Consider the following 10,451-nt stretch of genomic DNA (forward strand, 5'->3'; position numbering starts at 1 on the left):
GCATTCCTGACAAAATAACAAATCGGAATTCAACCTGTGTGTTCTGACAGCAGTAAACCCCTTCATGAACATTATAGTTTTTTAGAGCTCTCTAATTATGGAGTTTGCCCACCTTCTTTATCATCTCATCATCACAAGGGTGAGACTGTTCACCCTCCTAAAATAAAATTTCATTACTTTGAGGAAGCAAGGTCATTTCCGAGTGACAAATGACATCGTGATAAAGTGCTGCGTAACAGTTTAGAAGACTTAAACCATCCTAAAAGCCCATTGATTTTACTAAAGATTCTTTTCTCAGAATTGAGCAAATTACCCCAAATAACCTAACTCAATGTGAAAGTGAGTGGTAGGATCAGACTATAAAAGAAAAAGGTTGCTTCTCTTTTTCCATCTGAGGAAAGATTTTTATTTTAAAGTAATCAAATTGGAGTATTTATTACACATGCAGCCATGCCATTTTATTCTATATTGCCTAAATCTTCCATCTCCAAAAACTTCTTGGAAATGGACAGATGAAAAATCTATGCAACTGCTAAATAATGGTACCGTTTTGTCACTGTTGAAGAAAGACTTCAAGAGGCACATTCAGAGTATTTGGAATGTGCTTTCATTTTGAGATAAAAGAAACTGTAGGGAGATTGTCCTAAATACATAGAAACTTTAGCTGTAATGGTCTGTATGGTCCTTAGTTGTCATAAGAAACACCTACCAGCGTAGCCCCAAACTGTCTGTGAGGCTAGAGTATTTCTGCCATTCTTGTGATACATTTGTGTAAAGGTTTGGGTGAAGGATTCAGCTCTTTCAAAATTGGGGTATATATATTTCCAATAGAAGTAGACAGCTGTATGATGATGTAGACATCATCTTCATGCTTTTTTCACCTGAGGAAGAAATCCTGTGGAAAACGTAAGTGAGATTTGATCACATAGCTAAATACCTTAACATGATGTACATGTGAAATGGGCACAATTAATTGTCAGGATAATTTAGATTTTGCATTGTAATTCCTGTTTTGGAATGCTTGAACTTGTGATTTTAATACCACTGGTTTTAGATGGGGCTTTATGGCATATAATATATTAATATCTAAAATTCCTTTGCTCAGTAGTTGTCCTTAATCTTCAATAACTACTTTTTAATAGAAATTATAAGACATGGATGTAATAGGAAGTACATGACAACAATAGAGTCACATTATGAAAGAGCCTTCTGCAGAAAACAACCTTGAATCTAACGATTCCTAGCTGATCCAGTTTAAATGAAACAGTAGGATAAACAAAAGTATGTCTGTAAGTAAGGATTTTGATTTTGAAAGGGCAAACTTTGAGGAATTATGAGAACCAATTAGAGACAATGACTGGATTGAGAGTTTAAGGACTTTATAAGAGCCATGCACATTAATTCAAAAGAGCAAACTCCATCTGGAATTTGCAGGCAAAGCAAAGAAGAAAAGGTTGCAAACAACATCCCAGGACTCTTACAGTAAAACTATCTTCAAAATTATAGTGGATATAAAAAAAGAAATTGGTACCAAAAAAAAAAAGAAGGCTTTATTTTAATGGGTGATAGAAAGAGTAGGGGTAGAATAATAAGGTAAAGATAAAGCCTTGCAAAAGATATTTAAATACATTAAACAGTACATTTAACTAGAATTATAAAAAAGAACGACAAAGTAAATCTCATGATATGAAGGTGGAGGTAGTAATGAAATGCAGGATTTTGTTAGTGTAGCTCTAAAGCAACGTGCATATTGTGCTTCAATTTTCAATACAGCTGATGATGCAGAACACCAACCACTGGGTCCCACTTCCTGCAGACCAGCCATGTGGCCTGTGCAGAGTCACATGCTGCAGGGTCTCCTCTTGCCACATAATCTGGCATGTATAATACATAAAAGAGCTAAGAATTGCTGTGCAGAAAACTTACACTGAAAAATGAAATAATGTTATTATCTGCAAATCTGTTTAAAATTTCTGTATCATAGGAAGAATCTGCAGAAATGAAACAAAAATATGAATTTCATCTGTGTTGTTTGCTGCTATCCTTACATTTATTGATATATTTGTTTGAACCCATATTGATTTTACCATTTTACACTTACCATAGTATTTATCAACAAGAATTGGACTTTAAGTGAAGTATAGATATTTTCGAATTCCATCTTATCTTACTTTAGGAAAAAGCTTACAAATTAAATTAGTCGTATTTTAGCCCAGATAACTGAAAACAGGTCTGTTCAAGGAAGACCAGTATTCTATACATTTATTCTTAAATGATTACTTTTATGGAAAATAATATTCTGCTGTAAGTTTGTTGTTCTGTACAGAAGAGAACAAGTTTCCTCCTCTGTGGAGGACTTCTGCATGAAGTTTACCAGGAGAATATAGTTTTGCTTAGCCCACTAAGAATACATGAAAGGTTCACATATGTTGTATTAGAAGAAAAATTAGGAACTGTAATCATTGCATAATGCATTTAAAGACCACATCACAGAGGCACCATCTGCACTTCACTACGGGCTTGTTCCAGCCTGTGCTAAAGCCCATATGTGTCCCCAGAAGTACTAACATGAGGAAGCTTAATTCAGTTTTCCTTGGTCCTCTGTCTTCAGTTTTGCTGAAAAGATGTATTAGTATTTGCATATAGCCACTTTTCTGACTAATTTTATTGGGTAAGATTTTATAGTCGGAACAGAATATTGCTGCTAATGTATGTATGGTTTCACACCCATCAGTAAGAAAAAATAATCTGTGCATTGTAGCCACTTCTTGTCATTGCCAGCATTATCCCTGATCTGGAGGTTCCTGTGCTGGATAGTTTAAAACCAACTATGCCAAGTCTAAATAGGATTTCTAAGAACCTTACCAGTAACATTTTCTAGATTATTCAGAAAAGTTCAATAATATTTCTGATTTGTACTTCTTCACACTTTACAAGATCTTTTCACCTTGCCCAAGGTACATAATAAACATTAGACGATCAGAATTACCAGGGGACTTACACCTGATGCTCTTTGAAGTCTGTGTATTGAGAAGCAGGGTATATTAGCCCATGTGAGATCTATTCCCAATGTAAGAGTACTGAATTTAATATAAGAGCTGGCTGTATGCAGACATACTTTTGAAGATAATACCATGGGAGCTGGAAAAGAAGCTAGGGCTTTTCTAGTACTGTGTTTCACAAAGTACTTCTATGAGTCCTAAAGATTCTTCATTGCATGTTTTTTCTACACTGTGGAAAAGTTGTTTTCTCTACTCTCTTATTTCTTTCCTTCTTTCTCTTCCCATCTCTCCATTTCAAGCACTAAATATACATTTCAGACATTAGCTTCTATAGCTCCAATCCCCATCTGAACCAAGAAGGAAATGTTTCTTTTGTTCACACCAAGGGATTGTTGTTATTCAGCTCAAATGAGATCAGGATTTTACCTCAAATATTTATGGCAAAACTGTGGACATCAAGGCCTATTAAATTTAGTGAAAAGTTAGATTCTAAAATACTTTCTTAGAGCTTATTCTTCTTTGGTACCTTCTCTGGTAGGAATGGTACCACTTGCCACATAGCTGAAGATAAACCATGATTTTCCCCATATGAATTTGCTTGGCAATTCTTCTTGATCAAAAAATATTTAAAGCACTAGGCATTTATCAGCTCTAGTATTCCATACTTCTGTTTCCCTTTTGCTAGGCATTCTGAAGAAAACAGTTTGATGCATCCTTGGATCAAACTAATGAAAAATAAGATATGCTTATATATATCATTTAAGTATGAATACACACATAGTACTTGAACACAAGTGTGTGTATGTATGTATTTTAGCCCTGGAAGATAATTTATTCATTTCCAAGTCAGAAAAAAAAATGTTTTACCATATGGATGCTTGCAAGTTTATGCTCATTCTGAAGATTTGTATTTTTGCAGATTTGCCATCCTTGTACCACCAGACCATTTTCTAATATGTAATTCTCAAATGCTTTGCAACATCCTAATTAGAAAGACTTCTCACCCCTGCTCACACACAGCAAATTTAATTTTTTTTCATTTAATAATCTAGCTAAGGAAATTAGTGTTTATTTGGGGAGATAAAGTCAAGAGTGGCAAGACTGACAGGCCTGTGATGATGACTGTCTTAGAAACACATGCTTTGTTAAAAAAAATAATTTTTGCTATTTAAAAAAAAGGAAAATCCAGTGGAACGCAGCCAGAGACTTCACAAACTTAGATTCAGGCCTCTCTTCTGTTGAATTTTCTAGTGTCACCTTGGGCAAGTCTCTTAAATGTCCTGTGCTTCACTTGCACATCTTGAGAAAGAAGCCAACAGCTCTTCCTATTCCACAGAAGCTGTGTGAGGGAAAAGTATGCGGAAGACTACGAAGTGATTATATACAATGTGAAAATCTATCCAAGGAGGAGTGATATTCGTTTACTTATCTGTTTAATACAGATTTCCACTTTTCAACTGCTCACTTCTTGTTTTCTTCATAGTCAGTGGAAATAAATAAGTACTTCCAGGGCACAAATCACCTCATCTTAAAGGAGACATCAAAAATAAGTCAGCTGAACAATGTGCTGAATGCCTGCTCCTCTCCACTGACTCCAAAGGAAGTCTCATATGTAGATGTGAAAATGTCTGTAACTGCAGATATTTGGTCAGATTACTCACACTTAAAGTATGCTGAGTTCCTTATAATAGCCATACAAATGAGGTATGGGGCAGTTAGTCAGGCAAAGATATACCATCTCCTCAGTGTCAGTTAAGTGCCCAGTACTAAAGCAATTAGCTCTACAAAAATCATATCCTGTAGAGCATATAGAAGAGAGACATTTAAGTATGTTTCAGTATCTTGGTTACTTATAATGCCGAGGGAGGCAATGTGGCTTTCCATGCACACCTTCTTGAAAATTCAAATCCAACTGTTACCTGTAGTCTTGAGAAAATCTATGTAATATGTGATTTTTTTGATCAGAAAAAAGTTGTGGATGACATTTTCAGCCAGGAGCTCTACTCCTTTTATGCATACCTACTTACTCTCAGAAAAATATTGACATCTCTGCAAATGTCTTTTTGAAGAGTACTTTCTTCTATAAATACCCCTATTGAAGTCATGAGGGTACTTGTAGACTAAATCATTCCCTATCACAGAATCAGAGACAAATAGGCTGAAAGAGACCTCAGGAGGTCATCTACTCTATGCTTTTGCCTGCAGGCAAAATCAACTGTACCTGTCAACTCTGATAGATGTTTACCTAACCTGTCCTTAGAGATTTCCAATGACTGAAACTCCAAAAGCTCTTCAGGCAATCTATTCTAGTGCATCATGATCCATGGCATTAGAAAATTTTACTTAATATCTATCTTAAATCTTCCTGGCTGTATTTCAAGCCCATTAATTCTTTTTCCATCCTCTCTAGGCACAGAGAACTGATTATGTCTTTCTTCATTCCAGAAGCATTTTACGTACTTGCAGATCATAACAATGCCATCCTCTTTTTTCTGTTTTTCCTGAAGCATTCCTATTAGTACACTTTTTCACTCCCTCCTTCCTGAGGTCTTTTTTTTTTGAAAGTCCAGTTGTTTTCATTGTTCTCTTCAGTTAGACCAAATTATAATTCTACCTGGGAAAAACAGATCTTTTCCAACTTCCTTAAGCTTCAGAAGTGGCCTTAGTAAGACTGAACACACCCGGTTTTGTTAGATAAACCTGATTTATATAGGGCATATATGAGAAAATGAAAATTTTTAGCAAGTGTTAAAGAGGAAGGAGTGTGTCATTACAGCACTGCAAGTGATGTCAATTACCTGGCATGCAGACCAGACGACAAACAGACGTCTGATAATTCTTTTATCCTAGCATCTGAATGATGTAAGTATTCGAGGGGAAGAGTAGTTAGGCAGAATGTACTGAAAAAAAGTTGTAATATAGCCATTCATTTAGAAGCATTAGGAGGATATACCCTGATAAAAAGTTCTAAAATGTCCAAAAAGTAACGATCTCTTGTGGCAGCAGTAGATAAATGTTACACACTTTTAAGGAAGTTTTATACCACCCTGCATATGTTTTGACAAAGACTAGAGTCACAAAGTCTTAGTTACTCAACTTCCAACTTTGGCAACTAGAACATTTTGATCTCTTGAAACACATTAATCATTGTTAGATGTCACCAATCCTATACAGACCTATCTTCTTGACAGCAGAATTGCACAAAATTTCCTTTCCTCTAATGTTTCCAGAGTTTGGGTGCCTTAATTCTAGAAGTTTCTTAAAGCAATAATTATTTAATTTATCTTGTTTGAGAGCTGCTTAGGCCAGCATACCTATATCTTAAATGTATGTTGGATATTGAAGACAATCACTTAATATCTGCTGTTGAATTTTCTCTAAAAATGAATTAAATCTTCATGTGGCCAAAGAGGAAATCATGGAGGTTTAAGTGCTACAGTAAAGTGATGAGGGCATTTCTTTAGAATTTAAGAGCGACAGATGAAACTTTCTGCTGCAATTAACAGTTCATCATTTATACAAAATACCACAGATCCAGGAGAAAAGAAAGAGAACATCCAGTAGATTAGTGACTGGAGTGGTCTTTCAGGATTTAAACAATGTGGATTCAAGTCTTTGCTTCAAACATGGCAGAAGAGTAGTTTTAAAATAGGTTTCTTACCTTCAAGCACCACTGTGAGGCTGAGTTGCAACAACTGAGTTTTAGGCACCTCATACATGAAGTCCAGGTAGCGTTAGCTACCACAATATGAAATTCAGAGCTACCAGCATACTGTAGGTAGATACCTGAGCTCACCAGTAACCAATGCTGAACACAGACTACATTTTACACATCAGAGATTTTGATGACTAACATCAAAATCCACTTTCCTTCTTCCCTGCAAAAAGGTTTGTATCATATAGCTTAGGATGGGCAGAAATCACCCTCTCTCCTGTGGAAGGCTCTTCTGTACAAAAGCATTTTTGATTTTGAGGCTGAAGAAATAACGAGGTCACCAAGTCTCTGAATTAGGCATTCAAGAGAAAAGAGTCTTGGATTCAGAACCATACACATATTTCATAATCAAGTCAAGGAGAACAGGTGAGAATGCAAGGGTGCAGTTGCCCAGAAGGAATATCCTAATACCAGGCTAAGTTATTTTGTTCTAGCTCTCTGTCAAATGGAAAACTGACGTCTTCTTTGGGAAGTGGTGCATTTTCAATAGGAGGCATGGAGAGCCCCTGTCCCACAACAGTTCAGACCAGGTTATGCTCCTTATCTGTCCTCCCCACCAAGAGGGGTGGAAACATGTGTTTCAAACTTCTTCAGCTGAGCTGATGCCTGAGTAACTGCTGTGGTCATGGAACAACAAAAAAAATGCTCCGCTTGTTCATCTGCAGGAACCTAAATTCGACCTGCCCCCACAACAGATTAAAAAATATTTTTGTGAGACAGCACTTTGCCCTCAATAATCTGTCATATAATAGGAGCCACACTAAATTATGGCAGAAATCTGGCATTTCTTCATGTTTTAAGTAGGAGATATAAGGGCATCCTTCCAATATGAGTGTGTACTGGGTGTAGGTCGCAAGGTTTTGGTAGTCGGAAGGGAGCTACAGGGGTGGCCTCTGTGAGAGGAGACCAGGGGCTGCCCCTTGCTGGACACAGCTGTTTCCAGCTGGCTCTGCAATGGACTTACCAGAGGACACAGCTGAGCCCATTAGCCAAGCTGGTGGTGCCTCTGGGAAAGCATATTTAAGAAAGAGCAAAACACTGCACAGCAGTGAGGAATGAGGAAAAAAAAGCATGAGAAAAAATCCTGCAAACAGCAAGGTCAGAGAAGAAGGAGGGGAAGCAGGTGCTCCAGGCACTGGAGCAGATTCCCCCGTAGCCTGTAAGAGACCATGCAGGAGCAGATCTTCGCGTTGCAGCCCATGGAGGACCCAGTGCTGGAGTACGTTTATCCTGAAGGACTGCAGTCCATGGAGAGGACCCATGCTGGAACAGGGGAAAAGTATGAGGGGGAAGGAGCAGCAGAGAGGAACCGTTATAGGCTGACCACAATCCCCCATTCCCCATCCCCCCTGGACCACTTGGTGAGGGAGGAGGTCGAGGGGTTGGGAATGAGGGAGTGAAGTTGAGTCTGAGGAAAAAAGGTGGCTGGGGGGAGCGTGTTGTATTTTTTGCCTTTGTTTCTCACCATCCAGTTCAACTTTTAATGGGCAATAAATTAAATTAATTTTCCCCTAGCTGTCTGGTTTGCTTGTGATGCTAATTGGTAAGTGATATCCTTGTCTTTACCTCCACCCACGAGCTTTTTTAATCTTATTTACTCCCCTGTCCTACTAAGGAAAGGGAGTGAGAGAGCAGCTGGGTGGGCATCTGGCAGCTGCCCAAGGTCAACCCACCACATTCCCACTACAGGAGAATCATTTATATTGAACATTTTTTCCTGCTTTTTAAATACATTTTATATATTTAATGTAAAGAATGAAAATAAGGAAGTCAGTTAACAAGTCCTTTCCTATCCTATATTTCTATGTCAAACTCTATACTTCAAAAAATTACAAAATAGTATTCAACAACTAGACTTTCTGACTTTCGTGTGAACACAAAAATGTGAAACAACCATCTAAAACTCTAAAACTTCAGATCTTCAATTATTTCATCTGCAAAAAGCTAAACAAAAATGCTACTTATTTTTACTTGAGTCCTTACTAAAAACTATATTAAAAATCCAGCCCACGCTCCTTATGGTTCCATTTCTGATGAATTATGTTAATTCGAAAGTGTCAGTTAACCAAGATGTCATTCCATCCTAGTAAGAAACTGAAAATGTTCAAAACGGTGGGAGGTTTACATTTTTACTTTATTGCTTTAATAATTTTAGCAAGAAATTACAAAATTTTAAAGCCAGAAATCTGTTTATAATTATAACGGTATCATAATTTTTTTAAAAAGCAGTCAGTCTTCATTCACAACTTTCAATATGACTTTAGAGTCTAAAATGATGCTTTAAAGATGAAATTCATTTTAAGCATTTTATCTTAGAAGTATATTGAGATTTCATATAACAAATAGGGAATTGGGCTACACCATTTGCTGCATAATTCATACTTCATAATTAGCGTGGTTGGGTTTTATGAATTAATATGTGCATTTATGGGTTCCTGGCTCTACTTACTTCAGTGTGATAGTATTGAGAAAGGTGACAGATTTACAGTGAAAAAAATTGGAACAAAGATTCTTTCTTGTAAGCTACTTATGGCAAGCTGATTAATATGAAGAGCTAGGAACTGCAATGTACAAGTGGTAAAAAGTATAGCAGAGGGGGCAGTAGAATAAGCCATTTTCTCAAGAAACAGGTGATGAACAAGATCTGTGACATAATTTCTGCCTAAATCCTAGCATCAGTTTATTGAAATGTGTTCCAAAAACTCAAAGAAGGGCCAGGCTGCTCTGTTAGTTTTCTGGTGGTGATACAGTCACCACTTCATAGAACCACAGAATGGTTTGGCTTGCAAGGGACCTTTAAAGATCATCTAGTCCAGCCCCCCTGCCCTGGGGACATCTTTCATGAGATTGGGTTGCTCAAAGCCCCATCCAACCCGACTTTGGACACTTCCAGTGATGGAGCATCCACAAACTGTCTGGGAAACTTGTTCCAGTGTCTCACCACCCTCATTGTAAAAAATTTTCTTCCTTGTGGCCAATCTAAACCTACTCTCTTCCAGTTTAAAGCCGTTGCCCCTTGTCCTGTCACTACAGGCCTTAGTAAAAAGTCTCTCTGCATCTTTCTTATAAATCCCCTTTATATATTGAAAGGTCGCAATAAGGTCTCCCCAGAGCCTTCTTTCCTCCAGGCTGAGCCACTCCAGTCCTCTCAACCTTTTTTCAGAGAAGAGGTATTCCAGCCTTCTGTTCATTTTCATGGCCCTCCTCTAGATCCACTCTAACAGGTCCATGTCTTTCTTATGCTGAGCACCCCAGAGGTGGATGCAGTAACTCCAGGTGGGGTCTCACAAGAGCGGAGTAGAGGGGGAGAATCACCTCCCTCGACCTGCTGGTCATGCTTCTTTTGATGCAGCCCAGGATACGGCTGACTCTCTGTGTTGCATCACATTGCCAGTTTGTGGTGGGTTAACCTTGGCTGGGTGCCAGTGCCCACCAAAGCCACTCTATCACTACCCCTCCTCAGCTGAACAGGGAAGAGAAAATGTAACAAAAGGCTCATGGGTCAAGATAAGGACAGAGAGATCACTCACCAATTACTGTCACAGGCAAAACAGACTTAACTTGGGGAAATTAATTTAATTTATTGCCAATCAAAGGTCAGAGTAGGGTAATGAGAAATAAAACCAAATCTTAAAACACCTTCCCCCCACCGCTCCCTTCTTCCTGGGCTCAACTTCACTCCTGAATTCTCTACTTCCTCCCCTCAAAGCAGCACAGGGGGATGGGGAATGGGG

This window comes from Pygoscelis adeliae, unplaced genomic scaffold (assembly GCF_000699105.1).
Source record: "Pygoscelis adeliae isolate BGI_AS28 unplaced genomic scaffold, ASM69910v1 Scaffold69, whole genome shotgun sequence".
Classification (NCBI taxonomy): Eukaryota; Metazoa; Chordata; class Aves; order Sphenisciformes; family Spheniscidae; genus Pygoscelis; species Pygoscelis adeliae.